The sequence below is a fragment of the Bubalus kerabau genome, chromosome 7 (genome assembly GCF_029407905.1).
Source record: "Bubalus kerabau isolate K-KA32 ecotype Philippines breed swamp buffalo chromosome 7, PCC_UOA_SB_1v2, whole genome shotgun sequence".
Lineage (NCBI taxonomy): Eukaryota > Metazoa > Chordata > Mammalia > Artiodactyla > Bovidae > Bubalus > Bubalus kerabau.
In genome coordinates this window covers 51,154,324-51,176,801 of record NC_073630.1, presented here as the reverse complement: position 1 = coordinate 51,176,801, position 22,478 = coordinate 51,154,324, and positions in this window count along the sequence as shown.

Genomic DNA, 22,478 nt, shown 5'->3' with positions numbered 1-22,478 from the left:
CTAACTTGTCCTAAACCACCTTTGATTCCCAGGCTCTTCATATAGTTGTTACAAACTGAGAATTTATAAAGCATCCTTGATTCCTTTATTTATCCCTTTTTCCAGTCCATGAGTAAATGACATCACCACCAACCACTTCTTACTACTTCCACCAAAATCAGCCTTTACAAAATAACCGTCATCAATTATTTGGGTATATGCCACAGCTTTTTAACTAGTCCCTCTACCTTCCAGTCTTTCCCTTTCTTTCTGTTCTCAATACTGATTATACCATGTTTGTATTCATAGCCCTCCAAGACTTTCACAATTAGAAAGATAATGAAGATCATTCTTCTGCATTTTAAGATCGTAGTAGATCTGACTTCAACTTACATGTTTTTAAAAGAGTTTATTTTGGAGCAATTTTAGGTTTACTGCAAAATTAAAAGTACAGAGATGTCCCAAATGCCTCCTGCCCCCACATGCACACAGCCTGCCCCATTATCAATATTCCCCACCAGAGGGACACATTTGTTACAACTGATGAACTTACACTGACATATCATAATCACTCAGACTCCATAGTTTAAATTAGGGTTCACTCTTGGTATTATCGGAGAAGGCAATGGCAACCCACTCCAGTCCTCTTGCCTGGAGAATCCCATGGGCGGAGGAGCCTGGTAGGCTGCAGTCCATGGGGTCGGGAAGAGTCGAACTCGACTGAGCGACTTCCCTTTCACTTTTCACTTTCATGTATTGGAGAAGGCCATGGCAACCCACTCCAGTGTTCTTGCCTGGAGAATCCCAGGGATGGGGGAGCCTGGTGGGCTGCCATCTATGGGGTCTCACAGAGTCGGACACGACTGAAGCGACTTAGCAGCAGTAGCAGCAGCTTGGTATTATACATTTCATGGATTTTGACAAATCTATAATGTTAAGTACTCATCATTATGATATCATGCAGAATAATTTCATTGTCATAAAAACTTCTCTGATCTACCTATTCATCCCTCCCCCCTCCCAACTCCTGGCAACCACTGATCTTTTCACTGTCTCCATAGTTTTTCCTTTTTCAGAATGTCACATACCTGGAATCAGCCTTTTCAGATTGGCTTCTTTCACTTAATAGCATGTATTTAAGTTTACTTAATATCTTTTCATGGTTTTATAGCTCACTTTTAATATGTTGAATAATATTCCATTGTATGGATGTATCATGATTATTTATCCACTCACCTACTAAAGGACATCTTGATTGCTTCTAAATTTTAGCAATTATGAATAGAGCTGCTACAAATATTTGTATGCAGATTTTTATGAAAACATAAATTTTCAACTCCTTTGGGTAAATACCAAAGACTATGTTTGCTGGATTGCAAGGCAAGGGTATCTCTAATTTTGTAAGAAATTGCCAAATTTGTACCAAAGTGGATAGATCATTTTGCATTCTCACCAGCAAATTAATAAGAATTCCTATTGCTCCACATCCTCCCCAGCATTCGGTGATGTCAGTGTTATGAAGTTTGGCCATTCTAATAGGTGTGTAATGATAACCCATTATTTTAAATTGCATTTGTCTAATGGCACATGATGTGGGACATCTTTTCGCATGTTTATTTGCTATCTGCATGTCATCTTCAGTGAGGTAACTGGTAAGGTATTAAGCCCATTTTTAAAATCTGGTTGCATCTTTTCTTGTAGTTGATTTTTAAGAATTCTTTGTATATTTTAGATAATTGTTCTCTATTAGATATGCATTTTGCAAATATTTTTCCCTGGTCTGTGGCTTATCTTTTCATCTTTTGCAATGTATTCTACAGAGTAAATTTTTTTAATTTTAATGAAGGCTATCTTTGCAATTTTTTTCATGGATCATGCTTTGGTTACCCAAATATTTTAAATAATTTTAAAACTCTTATCCCTTTCTCAACCCAGTCCAGTCACTCTGATCATTTTCATCATCAGTATCAGTTCAGTCGCTCAGTCGTGTCTGACTTTTTGTGACCCCATCAACTATAACATGCCAGGCCTCCCTGTGCATCACCAACTCCTAAAGTTTACTCAAACTCATGTCCATTGAGTCATTGATGCCATTCAACCATTTAATCCTCTGTCATCCCCTTATCCTCTTGACTTCAATCTTTCCCAGCATCAGTGTCTTTTCAAATGGGTCAGCTCTTCGCATCAGGTGGCCCAAGTATTGGAGTTTCAGCTTCAACATCAGTCCTTCCAATGAACACTTAGGACTGATCTCCTTTAGCATGGACTCATTGGATCTCTTTGCAGTCCAAGGGACTCTCAAGTGTCTTCTGTAACACCACAGTTCAAAAGCATCAATTCTTCAGCACTCAGCTTTCCTTATAGTCCAACTCTCACATCCATACATGACTACTGGAAAAACCATAGCCTTGACCAGACAGACCTTTGTTAGCAAAGTAATGTCTCTGCTTTTTTATTTGCTGTCTAGGTTGGTCATAACTTTCCTTCCAAGGAGTAAATATCTTTTAATTTCATGGCTGTAGTCACCATCTGCAGTGATTTTGGAACCCCTCAAAATAAAGATTGCCACTGTTTCCACTGTTTCCCCATCTATTTGCCATGAAGTGATGGGACCAGATACCATGATCTTCGTTTTCTGAATGTTGAGCTTTAAGCCAACTTTTTCACTCTCTTCTTTCACTTTCATCAAGAGGCTCTTTAGTTCTTTCTTCACTTTCTGCCATAAGGGTGGTGTCATCTGCATATCTGAGGTTATTGATTTTTCTCATGGCAATCTTGATTCCAGCCCAGCATTTCTCAAACAAAAGAAGAAGAGATAGGGAATCTACCTGATAAAGAATTCCAAATAATGATAGTGAAAATGATCGAAAATCTTGAAATCAGAACAGAATCACAGATAAATAGCCTGGAGACAAGGATTGAGAAGATGCAAGAAAGGTTTAACAAGGACCTAGAAGAAATAAAAAAGAGTCAATATATAATGAATAATGCAATAAGTGAGAACAAAAACACTCTGGAGGAAAGAAATAGTAGAATAATGGAGGCAGAAGATAGAATTAGTGAGGTAAAAGATAGAATGGTAGAAATAAATGAATCAAAGAGGAAAAAAGAAAAATGAATTAAAAGAAATGAGGACCATCTCAGAGACCTCTAGGACAATGTTAAATGCCCCAACATTCAAATCACAGGAGTCCCAGAAGAAGAAGACAAAAAGAAAGACCATGAGAAAATACTTGAGGAGATAATAGTTGAAAACTTCCCTAAAATGGGGAAGGAAATAATCACCCAAGTCCAAGAAACCCAGAGAGTCCCAAACAGGATAAACCCAAGGTGAAACACCCCAAGACACATGTCAATCAAATTAACAAAGATCAACCACAAAGAACAAATATTAAAAGCAGCAAGGGAAAAGCAACAAATAACACACAAGGGGATTCCCATAAGGATAACAGCTGATCTTTCAATAGAAACTCTTCAGGCCAGGAAGGAATGGCAGTACATACTTAAAGTGATGAAAGAAAATAACCTACAGCCCAGATTACTGTACCCAGCAAGGATCTCATTCAAATATGAAGGACAAATCAAAAGCTTTACAGATAAGCAAAAGCTGAGAGAATTCAGCACCACCAAACCAGCTCTCCAACAAATGCTAAAGGATCTTCTCTAGACAGGAAACACAAAAAGGGTGTATAAACTCAAACCCAAAACAATAAAGTAAATGACAATGGGATCATACTTATCAATAATTACCTTAAACATAAATGGGTTGAACACCCCAACCAAAAGACAAAGACTGGCTAAATGGATACAAAAACAAGACCCCTATATATGTTGTCTACAAGAAACCCACCTCAAAACAAGGGACACATACAGACTGAAAGTGAAGGGCTGGAAAAAGATATTCCACACAAATAGTGACCAAAAGAAAGCAGGAGTAGCAATACTCATATCAGATAAAATAGACTTTAAAACAAAGGGTGTGAAAAGAGACAAAGAAGGACATTACATAATGATCAAAGGAACAATCCAAGAAGAAGATATAACAATTATAAATATATATGCGCCCAACATAGGAGCACCACAATATGTAAGACAAATGCTAACAAGTATGAAAGGGGAAATTAATAACACAATAATAGTGGGAGACTTTAATACCCCACTCACACCTATGGATAGATCAACTAAACAGAAAATTAACAAGGAAACACAAACTTTAAATGATACAATAGACCAGTTAGGCCTAATTGATATCTATAGGACATTTCACCCCAAAACAATGAATTTCACTTTTTTCTTAAGCACACATGGAGACTTCTCCAAGATAGATCACATCCTGGGCCATAAATCTAGCCTTGGTAAATTCAAAAAAAAAAAAAAAAATGAAATCATTCCAAGCATCTTTTCTGACCACAATGCAGTAAGATTAGATCTCAATTACAGGAGAAAAACTATTAAAAATTCCAACATATGGAGGCTGAAAAACACGCTGCTGAATAACCAACAAATCACAGAAGAAATCAAAAAAGAAATCAAAATATGCATAGAAATGAATGAAAATGAAAACACAACAACCCAAAACCTGTGGGACACTGTAAAAGCAGTGCTAAGGGGAAGGTTCATTGCAATACAGGCATACCTCAAGAAACAAGAAAAGAGTCAAATAAATAACCTAATTCTACAACTAGAAAAGGAAGAAATGAAGAACCCAAGGGTTAGAAGAAGGAAAGAAATCTTAAAAATTAGGGCAGAAATAAATGCAAAAGAAACAAAAGAGACCATAGCAAAAATACACAAAGCCAAAAGCTGGTTCTTTGAGAGAATAAATAAGATTGACAAGCCATCCAGACTCATCAAGAAATAAAGGGAGAAAAATCAAATCAATAAAATTAGAAATGAAAATGGAGAGATCACAACAGACAACACAGAAATACAAAGGATCATAAGAGACTACTATCAGCAATTATATTCCAATAAAATGGACAACTTGGAAGAAATGGACAAATTCTTAGAAAAGTATAACTTTCCAAAACTGAGCCAGGAAGAAATAGAAAATCTTAACACACCCATCACAAGCATGGAAATTGAAACTGTAATAAGGAAATCTTCCAGCAAACAAAAGCCCAGGTCCAGACGTCTTCACAGCTGAATTCTACCAAAAATTTAGAGAAGAGCTAACACCTATCCTACTCAAACTCTTCCAGAAAATTGCAGAGGAAGATAAACTTCCAAACTCATTCTATAAGGTCACCATCACCCTAATACCAAAACCTGACAAAGATCCCACAAAAAAAGAAAACTACAGGCCAATATCACTGATGAACATAGATGCAAAAATCCTAAACAAAATTCTAGCAATCAGAATCCAACAACACATTAAAAAGATCATATATCATGACCAAGTGGGCTTTATCCCAGGGATGCAAGGATTCTTCAATATTCACAAATCAATCAATGTAATACACCACATTAACAAACTGAAAAATAAAATTTCATATGATTACCTCAATAGATGCAAAGAAAGCCTTTGAAAAAATTCAACATCCATTTATGATAAAAAAAAAAACCCTCCATAAAGCAGGAATAGAAGGAACAGACCTCAACATAATAAAAGCTATCAATAACAAGCCCACAGCAAACATTATCCTCAATGGTGAAAAATTGAAAGCATTTTCCCTAAAGTCAGGAACAAGACAAGGGTGCCCATTTTCACCACTACTATTCAACATAGTTTTGGAAGTTTTGGCCACAGCAATCAGAGCAGAAAAAGAAATAAAAGGAATCCAAATAGGAAAAGAAGAAGTAAAACTCTCACTATTTGCAGATGACATGATCCTCTACATAGAAAACCCTAAAGACTCCACCAGAAAATTACTAGGACTAATCAATGAATATAGTAAAGTGGCAGGATATAAAATCAACACACAGAAATCCATTGCATTCCTAAACACTAATAATGAGAAAATAGAAAGAGAAATTATGAAACAATTCCATTCACCATTGCAACGGAAAGAATAAAATACTTAGGAATATATCTACCTAAAGAAACAAAAGACCTATATATAGAAAACTATAAAACACTGGTGAAAGAAATCAAAGAGGACACTAATAGATGGAGAAATATACCGTGTTCATGAATCAGAAGAATCAATATAATGAAAATAAGTATACTACCCAAAGCAATCTATAGATTCAATGCAATCCCTATCAAGCTACCAATGGTATTTTTCACAGAGCTAGAACAAATAATTTCACAATTTGTATGGAAATACAAAAAAACCTCGAATAGCCAAAGCTATCTTGAGAAAGAACAATGGAACTGGAGGAATCAACCTACCTGACTTCAGGCTCTACTACAAAGCCTCAGTCATCAAGACAGTATGGTACTGGCACAGAGACAGAAATATAGATCAATGGAACAAAATAGAAAGCCCAGAAATAAACCCATGCACCTATGGACACCTTATCTTTGACAAAGGAGGCAAGAATATACAATGGAGAAAAGACAATCTCTTTAACAAATGGTGCTGGGAAAACTGGTCAACCACTTGTAAAAGAATGAAACTAGAACACTTTCTAACACCGTACACAAAAATAAACTCAAAATGGATTAAAGATTTCTAAACTTAAGACAGCACCCGTATGGTAGAAAGTGAAGAGGAACTAAAAAGCTTCTTGCTGAAAGTGAAAGTGGAGAGTGAAAAAGTTGGCTTAAAGCTCAACATTCAGAAAACGAAGATCATGGCATCTGGTCCCATCACTTCATGGGAAATAGATGGGGAAACAGTGGAAACAGTGTCAGACTTTATTTTTTTGGGCTCCAAAATCACTGCAGATGGTGACTACAGCCATGAAATTAAAAGACACTTACTCCTTGGAAGGAAAGTTATGACCAACCTAAATAGCATATTCAAAAGCAGAGACATTACTTTGCCAACAAAGGTCCGTCTAGTCAAGGCTATGGTTTTTCCTGTGGTCATGTATGGATGTGAGAGTTGGACTGTGAAGAAGGCTGAGCACCGAAGAATTGATGCTTTTGAACTGTGGTGTTGGAGAAGACTCTTGAGAGTCCCTTGGCCTGCAAGGAGATCCAACCAGTCCATTCTGAAGGAGATCAGCCCTGGGATTTCTTTGGAGGGAATGATGCTGAAGCTGAAACTCCAGTACTTTGGCCACCTCATGTGAAGAGTTGACTCATTGGAAAAGACTCTGATGCTGGGAGGGATTGGGGGCAGGAGGAGAAGGGGACGACAGAGGATGAGATGGCTGGATGGCATCACTGACTCGATGGACGTGAGTCTGAGTGAACTCTGGGAGTTGGTGATGGACAGGGAGGCCTGGCGTGCTGCGATTCCTGGGGTCGCAGAGTTGGACACGACTGAGCATGAGCGACTGAACTGAACTGAACTGAACTGAACTGAAACGTAAGACCAGAAACTATAAAACTCCTAAGGGAGAACATAGGCAAAACACTCTCTGACATACATCACAGCAGGATCCTCTATGACCACCTCCCAGAATATTGGAAATAAAAGCAAAAATAAATGAATGGGGCCTAATTAAAATTAAAAGCTTCTGCACAACAAAGGAAACTATAAGCAAGGTGAAAAGACAGCCTTCAGAATGGGAGAAAATAATAGCAAATGAAGCAACTGACAATGAATTAATCTCAAAAATATACAAGCAACTCCTGCAGCTCAATTCCAGAAAAATAAATGACCCAATCAAAACATGGGCCAAAGAACTAAATAGACATTTCTCCAAATAAGACATACAGATGGCTAACAAACACATGAAAAGATGCTCAATATCACTCATTATCAGAGAAATGCAAATCAAAACCACAGTGAGGTACCATTTCACGCCAGCTGGAATGGCTGCTATCCAAAAGTCTACAAGCAATAAATGCTGGAGATGGTGTGGAGAAAAGGGAACCCTCTTATACTGTTGGTGGGAATGTAAACTAGTACAGCCACTATGGAGACAGTGTGGAGATTCCTAAAAAAACTGGAAATAGAACTGCCATACGACCCAGAAATCCCACTGCTGGGCATACACACCGAGGAAATCAGAATTGAAAGATACATGTGTACACCAATGTTCATCGCAGCACTGTTTATAATATTCAGGACATGGAAGCAACCTAGATGTCCATCAGCAGACGAATGGATAAGAAAGCTATGGTACATATATACAATGGAGTATTACTCAGCCATTAAAAAGAATACATGTGAATCAGTTCTAATGAGGTGGATGAAACTGTAGCTGATTATACAGAGTGAAGTAAGACAGAAAGAAAAACACCAATACAGTATACTAACACATATATATGGAATCAGAAAGATGGTAATGATAACCCTGTATGCCAGACAGCAAAAGAGACACAAATGTATAGAACAGTCTTTGGATTCTGTGGGAGAGGGAGAGGGTGGGATGATTTTGGAGAATGGCATTGAAACATGTATAATATCATATGTGAAATGAATCACCAGTCCAGGTATGATGCATGATACAGGATGCTCAGGGCTGGTGCACTGGGATGACCCAGAGGACTGGTATGGGGAGAGAGGTGGGAGGGGGGTTCAGGATGGGGAACACGTGTACACCCGTGGTGGATTCATGTTGATGTATGGCAAAACCAATACAATATTGTAATTAGCCTCCAATTAAAATAAATAAATTTATATTTTAAAAACTAAATAAATACAGCATAATTAACTGTTTTTTTCTAGGCCTTATTGTCCTGAAATTTCTTTTTAAAATTGTCTTTAAGTCTCTGCTTTCCTCTTTAATGTTCTTATCTGCTCATATTTTTTTCTTAGGATTTATATTTAAATATGTGTCTTCCACTGTAACTAGTTTGCAGGTCTAATTCTGTATGGGTCAATGTTCACATTATGGACATTTATACTACCACAGCCAAACTTCCCATGTACTAAAATTACCATAAACTTTTCTCAAGTGGATACAAGCTATTATTTGGTATTCCTTTTAATGCTACATTACTGATGGCAAAATACTATCTTTACAGAGCAGAGTCAAACTCAGCTTGCCCTTATACTAATTATCCCCATAGGCTACAGTACTTTTACTCACACACTGAGTTACCTTAAATGTTAATGTGGTATTTAAAATATCCTCCAGAGACTATCTCTACTTTCTAAAGTTACTGTACTTTCGTGTTTCCTCCTATTCTATTTTTTCTTTGAAACCTCAGTTTGATGCTCTGAAATACTTCTGATGTCTACTTTCTATATGGTTTTTATCTTTTTTCTTTAATATTTGACTTCTGTTTCTGTCTTTGGGGATTAATTTTATAGTAACCACAATTAAAATGGAGTGTTCAATTACATTATCTTTGGTTTTTGGTAATTTTAAGAGGCTTATCTCTTCAAGCTTGATTACATAAAGACAAATATTCAAATACAGAAAATGTATAAAATTTCTATAGAAACATATCCAAAGTTCCTCATCATAGCCATGAATGATAACACAGGAAATGATGGAGTTACTAATTTTTTTATTTCCCAAAGTGGTCATATAACTCATACTATTCTAGGTGCATAGGAAGGAAGTTAATTAATTACATATGATGAGTGGTTGGGGCATTTGCCTCCATTTAATTTTGTCACACAGAATCTTGGCTGGAAAAGATGCATTTTTTTGTTTTTATTAATATAACTTTTAGCTCACAGGGTTAAAAACAAATTCAGAAAAGCAATAAAACCAAGTCTTGTCCCTATATGCATATATCCTTCATAATATTCCGGTCAAAGTGCTCAACACAAAAAGACGTCTTCATCTATTTTTATACACACAGTTAGGTTGGAAAATTCTTTCTACTGATTCCTTTTTTCAAAAATATAGCAACCACTAATATCAGCATCTTGCCTATATTAGTCTAAGTAAATCTACCCTGAAAGACTTGTCATATATGCCCTTAAATTTATTTAAATTTAAATCATAACACATCACCATATAAAATTAAAAAGAAAAAAGAAAGAAATGCATTAATATAAGAGTAAAAGATGATAAATTCCAACATTCTAATCAAAGACTCAGATGCTGGGAAAGACTGAAAGCAAAAGGAGAAGGGAGCAGCAGTGGATGAGATGGTTACATAGCATCACTGACTCAGTGGACAAGAATTTGAGCAAACTCTGGGAGACAGTGAAGGACAGAGGAGCCTGGCATGCTGCAGTCCATGGAGTCTCAAAGAGTTGGACACAACTTAGAGACTGAACAACAACAAAGAGTATATTTTATATAGCAGTGCTGCCCAACAGAAATATTAAGTAAGACACAAACGCAAGCCCCATACATAACTTTAAATTTTCAAATAGTCACATTAACTAAAATGAAAGAATTCAAATCAGTTATATATCTCTTTATCTAAATAGAAGTGTAGTTAACTTACAATATTATATTAGTTCGTGTATCTTATTTATTAAAATTACCAAGATGTCATGTCAATATGCGGAGAAGGCAATGGCACCCCACTCCAGTACTCTTGCCTGGAAAATCCCATAGACGGGGGAGCCTGGTGGGCTGCCATCTATGGGGTTGCACAGAGTCGGACACGACTGAAGTGACTTAGCAGTAGCAGCATGTCAATATGTAATTAATACGAAAATTACTGATGTAAGTTGCATTATATTTTCATTCTATGTCTTTAAAACTGGTGTCTATTGTATATGAACAACATAATCCAAACTAGACACATTTCAAGTGGCCAAAATGTGGCTAGTAACAACTGTTTTGGACACCACAACTCTACAGCAAAAAGTGATTAGAAAAGTGTATTTGTTATTCCCTTTGCAAATCACATCATACTAAACTGTATCATAAAATATGTGGTTATATGTAATTATGTTATGGGACTTCCCAGGTGGTTAGGGGTTAAATAAAAAAAAAAAAAAAACAGCAATGCAGAAACATAAGAGATGCAGGTTAGATCCCTGGGTCGGGAAGATCTCCTGGAGGAGATCATGGCAACCTACTCCAGTATTCTTGCCTGGAAAATCCCATGGACAGAGGAGCCTGGTGGGCTACAGTCAATAGGGTCGTAAAGAGTCAGACACGACTGAAGAGAATTAGCATGCACACATGTGATTATATTATGAGGCATATTAAACAAGTATATATATGAGTGTTTTTAAGTGTGTGTATATATAAATGTATATATACATGTGTGTATGCATGTGTATATACATTAGTTCAGTTCAGTTGTTCAGTCGTGTCTAACTCTTTGTGACCCCATGAATCGCAGCACACCAGGCCTCCCTGTCCATCACCAACTCCCAGAGTTCACTCACACTCACGTCCATCGAGTCAGTGATGCCATCCAGCCATCTCATCCTCTGTCGTCCCCTTCTCCTCCTGCCCCCAATCCCTCCCAGCATCAGAGTCTTTTCCAATGAGTCAACTCTTCACATGAAGTGGCCAAAGTACTGGAGTTTCAGCTTTAGCATCATTCCTTCCAAAGAAATCCCAGGGCTGATCTCCTTCAGAATGGACTGGTTGGATGTCCTTGCAGGCCAAGGGACTCTCAAGAGTCTTCTCCAACACCACAGTTCAAAAGCATCAATTCTTCGGCGCTCAGCCTTCTTCACAGTCCAACTCTCACATCCATACATGACCACAGGAAAAACCATAGCCTTGACTAGACGGACCTTTGTTGGCAAAGTAATGTCTCTGCTTTTGAATATGCTATCTAGGTTGGTCATAACTTTCCTTCCAAGGAGGAAAGTTTTCTTCCAAGCTTAAGTTTATAAATGCAAATCGAATTTCACCTACTATTTAATCTAAAAACATGCAGCTGTTATTTTTTTTTTAAGAAAACATGCAACACGATTAATACTGAAAGAAAAAAAATGGCTGCTGGAATTAAATGTATTGGTCTCCATTGAGATGTCTAACATTTCTTAAGATATTTACAAGAGTTAGGTTAACCATATGCAATTTTTTCTTTTTCTGGTGAGATTAGGCAAGTGGTTCTCAATTCACCTCTCTCCTAACTCAAGACATTTGGTAGTCTGGAGACATCTTCGATGGTCAAATTTGAGGGATGCTTATGAGTGTCCAGTTCAGTAGAGATCAGGGACATTGCTGAGGATCCTTAATGCCTTGGCTAGGACCCTGTTAACAGAAGATATTAAAAACAATAATTGCTCGCATGCTCAGTCATATATGACTCTTTGCAACCCTATGGACTTGAGCCCAGGAGGCTTCTCTGTCCATGGGATTACCCTGGCAGGAGCAGTGGAGCAGGTTGCCATTTACTTCTCCAGGGGATCTTCCCAACCTAGGGATCAAACCCATGTCTCTAGTATTGGCAGGCAAATTCTTTAACACTGAGTCAACTGGGAAACCACATAGTTGATGGCAATTGCTATGTAAGCACCGGCAAAATAATACAATTATTTTAAAAATTTTAGCAAATGATAAGGAAAAAATATCAGTCAAGTTTCTAGTCCTTTTATAAAAATCTTCCTCAGGTTACAATGAATGGGGTTAAACCCAATAAATCCATCCTAAGGTGAAAATGCTGTGCTATGCTGAGTTCAGCCAGGTCTGACTCTTTGCAACCCTGTGGACTGTAGCCTGCCAGGTTCCACTGTCTGTGGAATTTCCCAGGCAAAAATGCTGGAGTAGATTGCTCCAGGGAATCTTCTGGACCCAGGGATTGATCGACTGTGTCTCGCATCTCCTGCATTGACAGGTGAATTCTTTGCTACTGAGCCACCTGGGAAGCCCTCAAGTTGAAAACATACTAAGTAAAAAATGCATTTATACACCTACCATACTGAACATCGTAGCTTAGCCTAGGCTTACATTAAACATGCTCAGAAAGCTTACATCAGCCTACAGTAGAGGAAACTCATCTAACACTATCTAAAATAAGCCTATTTTAGAATAAATTGCTGAATATCTCATGTAATTTATAGAATACTTAAAGTGAAAAACAGGATGGTTGTATGGGTACAGAATGGTTGTTAAATGTATCCCTGGTTTGCTCTCCTGATAACATGGCTGGCAGGGAGCTGAGGCTTGCTGACAAAACCCAGCATCAGAAGAAAGTAAGGTACTGCATGCCACTAACCTAGAAATACTTAAAATTTAAGGCACATATATGGTTTCTACTGAATGCTTATCACTTTTGCACCATCATAAGGTTGAATAATCTTAAGTCAAACCATCCTTAAGTTGGGGGCCATCTGTACTAGGAAAACATTGAAATGACTTAAAACCTGGTCTTGTGCATTGTAAAAATCACTAAATGCAGAGGAAATAATGAGAAGCAAACACTAAACTTTTAATTAAATGCAAAATATTCTTTAAAATGTGAAATATTTTTTAAGGTGTGTTGTCAACATGAATCATTTCACTAATGGTTCAAGTGAAATTCTCATTGGAAAAATATTAAACCCAAAATAGTATTCAACAAATTGAAACAAAATATGTAAATTAAGTGAACAGGAATTTTGGTAAGAAAAATTTGTCTAGAAAAAATTTACAACAGTGTAGTTTTATGAAACATTTAATGGCAAAAAACAAGGATAAAACTATAAGTTGTTGGGTATATTAAAATAATCCATCATTTTAATCTACCAATTTAAAAATATTCTTCATACTTACAATCATTGAGGAAATATTTGGTTTCTCAATTTAACTCTCTGGAGTTAAATTTGATAAAGCATTCTCTCTTAACAAAGGACATTTGGAAATAATTTCTAATACAAAATTACACTTTTACTGAGGCAGTATGTGAGAATTTAATCGATGAAGAATGAGAACTAGCAATATTCACAGTTCAAAATTTTCTTGTTGAGTAATAATTAGTGAAATACTGGTATGTTTTAGATATGGAAAAAAATGACACAAAATTGTGGAAAAGAAAGGTATCTACACTGATGATTCAATTGGCAAAGCCAGTGTTTTAATTAACTGGATTTTCTTTTTTTTTTTAATTGGATTTTCTTAATTTAATGTCCTTATGTTGCAAATGGATCAAAGATCTTACATTTTAGTATGAATTTAGCTCTCCCAGGAAAGTCAGTAAAACACATGTAATCTAATATAGCACCTGCATTTTATGAAATAGCTTTTTTTTTTTTTAAGGACAAAGCTAGAAAGATAAAACATTAAATCAATTATTGCAAACATCACAACTTTTAATTTCACCGCCTATATTATTCCTCAATTACTTTTCTTTAAAGCATTTTAATTGAGCCCATATCTAATTATTTTCCTGGCATTTTCTTGAGAATAGGAACTTGTTAATTCAGCTAGGGCTACAATCCATGAGGATGCAAGTTCCCAAAGAGCTGGACATGACTGAGCACACAAGCACAACAATCAAGAAATATACCAGCTTTACAAGTTACTTACTTTCCTGCAAGTTCATTTCAAGCAGTACTAGATGAATAGCATAAAATACCTTTAGAAATAGGGATATGTCAATCCAATATTCAATATCATGTCTCAGTCATTTTCCAATATCTACTTTCACCGATTAGGTTACTTTCTTCTAAATTTAGAATAATTTAAGTTCAAATATAAGACTGATTTTATGCTACAAGACAATTATTTGTCTCAACATGGCATCCTTGCAAAGCCTTAAAATGTTCATGAAAAGTGAAAGTATTAGTCGCTGTCATGTCTGACTCTTTCTGACTCCATGAACTGTAGCCCACCAGGCTCTTCTGTCTATGAAATTCTCCAGGCAAGAATACTAGAGTGGGTAGCCGTTTCCTCCTTCAGGGGAATCCAGGGATCAAACCCAGGTCTCCTGCATTGTAGGCAGATTCTTTACCATCTGAGCCACCAGGGAAGCTATAATGTTCATAAACAAAGTCAAACAGAAGGCATTTCTGCTTTAGAGTGAATTTTGTAAAATGCACTTTTTGTAAAGTGCAACTTTTCTCCCTCATTAATTTTTTTCCTGAATTAATATTTTAGGTTTGATTATTTGATTTTTGGAGCTATATTAATAGTGTATTAGCAATAACACTAGTTAAATCATAAACATTTCCTAAGGCAATGAGGCAAAATGTAAAAGAATTAAAAGATTCATTTATAATAACTCTTGAGTTTCTGCTCAGTTAAAGACTAGCTAATTCTTTCACTGCAAAGTTATGTAAATAAATATTCAGGGGCTTCCATCTAAAGCTGTCAGTTGATTCCACAGATTTGAAGTGGGCTTGAGAATATGCACTTGAAAACAAAACAAACTCAACCCTGGTTATTGACTAGGCTGAGATCAGCCTCCTAAAAACTCAACATGGTTTTGCCTTTTTTGCATAGTGAGTGGGATTAGGAAGTGAGAATTTTGAACGTTATTTTCTGTGCTAATGTTCAATGAGACTTCCATTCTCTTCCCTCCTTTCTACTTCAACAAAGCTCTCTCCTATTTTTTTTTCCTCCTTTCTGACACAAAAGTTAGATTTTTCTTTTTCTGATGGTGGTTCAGTCACCAAGTCATGGTGTCCAATTTTTGTAACCCCATGGATGGTAACCCACCATGCTCCTCTGTCCATGGGATTTTCCAGGCAAGAATACTGGAGTAGGTTATTATTTCTTTCTCCAGAGGATCTTTCCGACCCAGTGATACAACCCAGATTTCTTGCATTGCAGGCAGATTCTTTACTGACTGAGCCACCAGGGAAGCCCTTTCTTTTTCCAGCCAAAAATAAATCTGCACTATCTATATTCTTGATTCTGTTCCACTTCATCATCACCTGGAAAGTTATCCCATTAATCAATCCTCTCTCACTTATATCTAAAATTTTCATGTCTTCATGTTTTTATATTTATATTTCCAGCCATTTATTTGTTCATTCATTTTGTATTTTTTAAATCACTTACTATGTGCTGAGTTTGCTCCTTGGAAGAAAAGCCATGACCAACCTAGATAGCACACTAAAATGCAGAGACATTACTTTGTTGACAAAAGTCCATATAATCAAAGCTATGATTTTTCCAGTAGTCATGTATGGATGTAAGTGTTGGACTATAAAGAAAGCTGAGTGTCAAAGAACTGATGCTTTTGAGCTGTGGTGTTGGAGAAGACTCTTGAGAGTCCCTTGGACTGCAAGGAGATCAAACTAGTCAATCTTAAAGGAAATCAGTCCCAAATATTCACTGGAAGGATTGAGGCTGAAGCTGAAACTCCAATACTTTGACCACCTGATGCAAAAAACTGACACATTGGAAAAGATCCTGATGCTGGAAAAGACTGAAGTCAGGAGGAGAAGGGAATGACAAAGGATGAGATGGTTGGATGGCATCATTGACTCAAAGGACATGAGTTAGAGCAAGCTCCAGGAGCTGTTGATGGACAGGGAGGCCTGGCATGCTGCAGTCCGTGGGGTCGCAAAGAGTCAGACACTACTGAGCAACTGAACTGAACTGAACTGATGTGCTGAGCACAGTGTCAAGCACTAGAGATACAATGATGAACAGGATGGATATAGTCAGTCTTCACCTATACCTATTTTACATTCTAGCCGTGGGAGAAGTCTACAGATAAGTGGCTTCAGTGGAATGGCAACACTGACATCATTGTGGAGGATATCAGAAATACAGAATTTCTGGCCCTATCACAGGTTTCCTGAATCAGAATCTGATTGGGTCCCCCAGTGATGTATATGCACACAGAATCTTGAGAAGTACTATAACAGAGGATATTAAGGGTCTCAACTAAAGTTTATAAACATTCATAGGTCTCTGCTACTTAAATACATTTTTTAAAAGACATTTGTTTCTTTCAAACCAGATTCTCAATTCAGGCTTTTTTTCCATTTCCCCAGTTTATGTTTCTATCAGCTATACTTTTTATCATTTCTTGAAATACACTTGACTTTTGGATTTTAAATTTTTTTTTAATGTTTGTGGTCTAGCTGGCTGGAAAATGTGACTAAATAATGCCTTAAGGAGCTCAAAATCTAAGACTAAATTCATGTAAGCAGGTAACTATACATACAAGAGAAGGTAGAATTGAGTGGCTCAGGAGAGAAAGTGATAGTATCTAGTGGTGGCTTTCTAGAAGAGGGATGGGGCAAATCTGAAAGTCCATGAAGATGTTGACATGTAAGGCAGAATATGAAACCTGATGGCAGCTCCACATGCAAATAAATTCACCCAAAAAGGAAGAAAAAGTGCATGAAATCATGCATGGATGAAATCATGTCACAGCCTGTGATTTCAAAAAACTCAGGGAGTGACAGTGTTGCTGTATATGTATTTAGTTGATAGTGCTGAGATATATATATATATATATATATATATATATATATATATATATATATAGTTTACAGTGTTGCTATATATGTATTTGGGCTTCCCCTGTAGCTCAGCAGTAAAAAAAATCTGCCTGCAATGCAGGAGATGTGGGTTTGACTCTTGGGTCAGGAAGATCCCCTGGAGAAAGAAATGGCAACCCATTCCAGTATTCTTGCCTGGGAAATCCCATGGACAGAGGACGGCAGGCTACAGTCCATGGGGTCATACAAGAATTGGACATGACTTAGCGGCTAAACAACAACAACATACGTATTTATTAGGGAGAAGTAGAAGACTGGGCTTCCCTGATAGCTCAGCTGGTAAAAAATCTTCCTGCAATGCAGTATACCTCAATTTGATTCCTGAGTCAGGAAGAGCCCCTGGAGAAGGGATAGGCCACCCACTCCAGTATTCTTGGGCTTCCCTGTGGTGGCTCAGACGGTAAACAATCTGCCTACAATGTGGGAGACCTGGGTCAGATCCCTGGGTTGGGAAAATCCCCTGGAGGAGGGCATGACAACCCACTCCAGTATTCTTGCCTTGAGAATCCCAGGGATAGAGGAGCCTGGTGGGCTACAGTCTATGGGGTCACTGAGAGTCAGATGTGACTAGGTATAGCATAGCACAGCAGTAGAAGACTACTGAAGATACTCATGTAGGTGGAGACCAGGTCATGAGGAACTCAAAATTTAGGGCCTACATGGTTCAATTTTTATTAACATGATCATTTTCTTAGCCAGTATTTAGGTGTTTAATAAAAATGTTCATTTACATCAATTGATTTGTATAAATTACAGTTGAAACTCTAGTGACAACTTGTTACAATGAAGTTTAAATTAGAGATGAAGTTAAATAACTTACAGTGTTTTCATCAATATCCCATACCTTCCTAATATAGGGGAAAATTTTTGTTTTGTTTGATCAGTAGATGAAATTCCTAGAAACAATCCCAAACCATCGCTGAAGATCATTCATTATCATTAAAGAACCCGTAGCTCATGAACTATCCTGGCAAGAAAGTATGTTAGATAATCTTTCAATAGTTATAATTCTTCCAATATGTTTTATACAATAATCAAAATGGTGAATGCAGGATTCCATAAAGGGAACTCATGGAGGATTTAGAGCAGACAGTATTTCTGCAGTTTCGTGACTTAATAAAAATATTCACTGAAACAGTAATAAATACATGAATCTTTTTATTATATGATCATCTTTCAGAATGATAAACTCTTTCCACCTTTATTTACCCTTGACAAAATGTTATAAAGTAGATGGGTCCTAAAGGTCAAAATATTTAATATACTTCTATAAGAGTAGCATAATAATTAACTTGGTCAATAGCAGATGAGTTACTCAAATTATTATCATTTCCAAGGAAGAGAAAAAATATAATGCCCTTGAACAAATGTAACAGATTGTAGATTCTAATGAATAAGAATTATATATAAATTTTGAGGGGATGGGAATAATTTTCATGGAATAATACATTCATGTAAGTTTATTTTATAACAAAATCATTTATAAAATACTTTTACATAAAATTTTGCATACCACTGGTTAAAGACAGAGAATATATACATTTTTTTTTTCTGTCATTAACATTTGGGTCAACTGTGCCTTTCAGAGATTCATTATTTTTTCTCCTGTCCTGAGTCATCTCATATGTAGTAGAAGGACAAAGCAAATGAGTCAAGTACTATGAAAAAGAAGTCATGAGATATAATTTGAAAAATGAACCTTGTCCAAGAAAAATAGGAGAAGTGGCCACCTTACCAATGGAAAAAAATTATAAAAAAATTGTATAATAATGCCACATGTTAAAGAAGTTTGAAAATATATATTTACATATATTGACAATGTATAAAAGAAAAAATCAAAACAAAAAGAAGGCCATGGGCTCCTGATTCAAACATTTTAAACCTATAAACATTTACTATGGTTTAAAAAGTAGATTTTCAACTCTGTACACATATAAAGAAGACCAACATTTTGGATGATTCTAGTTTTATCCATCTATTTTATTTAGAACTTTAAGAACAATTGACACTGATATAAATAAAGGTATAATTCTGACATTAAGTTGAGTCCCCAATATATATTGTGATGGTTGGGATGCAAACACTTTAAAGACAATATTTCCTTTGTCCTGAGCTTCTTTTTTAGGTGCAGTATACTTTTATATGAAAATAATTGCTTCTAAATCTCATTTACTAAATGTCACTATCTGTAGTTATCTTTAGGGACAATGTCCAATTAATGATCAGTTTAAACTTCATTATAGTATTAGTCAGGTACATGTCAAGGCTCAAAGTTCTTTTGATATTCAGTCAATACAAGTTTATTTATGGTTATTGAAATCATTTAAGTAATCATTTAATAGTCTATTTGCTTTTTAGTAAAGTACATTGAAATTTAATAGGAAAATGGACATTTCTCTTCTCTTAATACTTTCTGGATTCACTACCAGACAATAGAAACATCTATTTTAGTTTTGCACATTTCACAATATACCTACTTTTCTCTTTAAAAGGCAAGCATAGACCCTGAAACTCGCTTTCCCAGAAAACACAATCTGGAATCTTTCACTTAGTATTTTCTACATGTCCAGCCCTTCCCTAATGCTTCTAATGCATCTGCTCTCTTCCCCCAAGTAAAGCTGAATTTTAATAGGTAAGCTTATTTTTTGAGCTAATGGTACCTCAGGATAAAACAAACAAGTGGATGATGGGAGAAAACACAGTGAACAGAAAGACAGACATCTAGAGTTAGTCTGGGATGAAGAGAAGGAGAGCATGTGTTAGGTGATAATTTGAGAAAATTCAACTAATGCACTGGATTCAGCCTACATTTCAGCATCAGGTCAGCATTTTTTCTGTAAAGAACACAGATGGTAAATATTTTAGGCTTTGTGGCCTGGGTGCTATAATTACATGTAGGAAACCATGCTTACCCATTCATGTAGTAAATAAGCATACATTCAGCATTAAATGTACTGTTAACACTTTAAGAGAAGCCCTGGTGAGTGAAGAAGTGCTTTTTTTTTTTTTTTTTCCCAAAGAGTTAGCAATTAAATCAAGGGAAGAAAAGGTTGATCCTCATCAATCAACAATCAAACTGTAACATGGTTTAAGAAACTCTGCACAGTGCCGTCTCTGTCTAAGGTAGCACAGAGTTTAGTTTCAGCAGGAAGCAGCAGACAGAGAGCAAATGAGACTGAAGAAACGAGGGAGTCTCAGAGCTCAACTCTTGACGGCTGCTCATATACCAAGCTTTCTGGGCAAGCAGGGCATTAGGAGTCCAGAATACACATAGCACATTCATGAAAAAACAAAGAAACCACAGTCTTTTACAGCTATTAAGAACCTGAACCAAAATCCCTGGGTTCAGATCACAGCACTGCCACTTATCAGCCTTGTGACCTTGAGCAAATTATTCAAACTCCTTTTCCTTTAGTGTTCTCCTCTTTAACCTGAGAATGATTATAGTCAACTACATGATAGGATTATTATGAAAATAAAATATATTAATATGTATCCACCCTCAGAATAGTGCTGGGTGTTTACTAAGCTCTAGATAAATGTTCCCTATTATTTCTAACACGATCATTGTTAAACTTTAAGGATACTAATCTGCTTTCAACTATAGGTACATTTGTATGAGTCCAGGAAACTTAAATTACCTCTGTGTCTGTAAGCTAAAGGAAGTAAGAACTAAATCAAACAAAAAATAAAACATGAACACAGTAGCTCTATTGTACTCCCAACTGTATCGGATACAAAATGAACAAAGAGTCCCAAATGTTTCCAAAGGAAGAAAATTGAGATGAAACCACTAGCCAGCACAGGAACATAAACCTTTTTGGCTGAGAATCCCTCTGACATCCAAGTCTAATTTATTGTTATTACACAAGTGCAAACAAGGTTTTTGTTTTGTTTTTAATTAATCTTTTGCAACATATGTATGTAAGAGTGAGAGAAGGAGGAAGGAGAGGGAAGGCAGAGAGAGAAAGAAGGAGAGGGACAGAGAATAGGATAGAGAGAGCAGAGGAGGTTTGGGCATGCTCAGATAAACCTACTAGTCTTGTATTTGTCTCTACCCTCACTGCCAAGAAGAATGAGGTCCTAACAATCACCAGCTAGCAAATGCAGCATGCAAATGCCTAACAATTCCTCCAGGATAGTTCTTTCCTAAAGGGACTGCTGACTTTGCAATTCTAATATTAATAAATATAAATATCACTTGATAGAGCTTATTTACAAGAGGCAAAATATCATTTGTGTATTAATATACTTAATTTTGGCACCTGGAGAATTTATATATCCATAGCTATATACTTTACAGAAATAGTCCTACTATCACTATAATGAGTAACAATAATACATTGATAATAATATGTGGTTAGAATTCTAAAGCTTATACAGAATGATAACTATAGCTCATGAAATAATATAAGAATTTGGTCTTCACTTCTAATAAAATCTTCTCAATAAGCAGTAAGAAACCTTTATATTTTTCAAATAATAGAATATTTGATTCAGGGGCCCTCTACATATACAATTTTCCCTTTTTAACCAAGTCACTGCCATTTGTCTAAAGAACTATGACCAGCTTATCATAGAACTTCCTGGTCTAATTGGAGGAAGATACAAATAGAAAGCATGAGTTTTGCATGTTTATTTTTATATTTGTGATGATTTTCTCCTTCTTGCGGGGATGATTTGCATTGCCCCCAATATAAATGTGAGCAATCTTTAAGCTCAAAGCCAAAGTAATAATGTCATTGATTAACAATACTGGGGATTTTCTCAATCAGAAAAGATTTAGTAAGCAAGTAAGTGATGAATACTATTAACCACGAGAGAACTAAAAGGCAGCTAAATAATGGATTCTGCCCTCAAAAAACTGACAGTCTTAGAGGGGTCAGACATTTACAAAATGTATACAATATGAGGGAAACTCTAACAATCCTTTAAATACATTTTAAATAAATGTGATTTGTGATTTGTGGACAGAATAATCTGACTCAAATCTGAAGGGACTCTCTTAGTATCCCACATAATACATCAGAGACATTAACAGAAGCTGATAATATAATAACAATTGGTCATAGCTCTGGAGCAGAAACTTGGATGACCCGACCTCCTGTCCCAGGACAAGCATTCATTCTTTACCTGCTTTATCATGCTGATGACTAGGAAATCTAAGGCAGTGAGTAG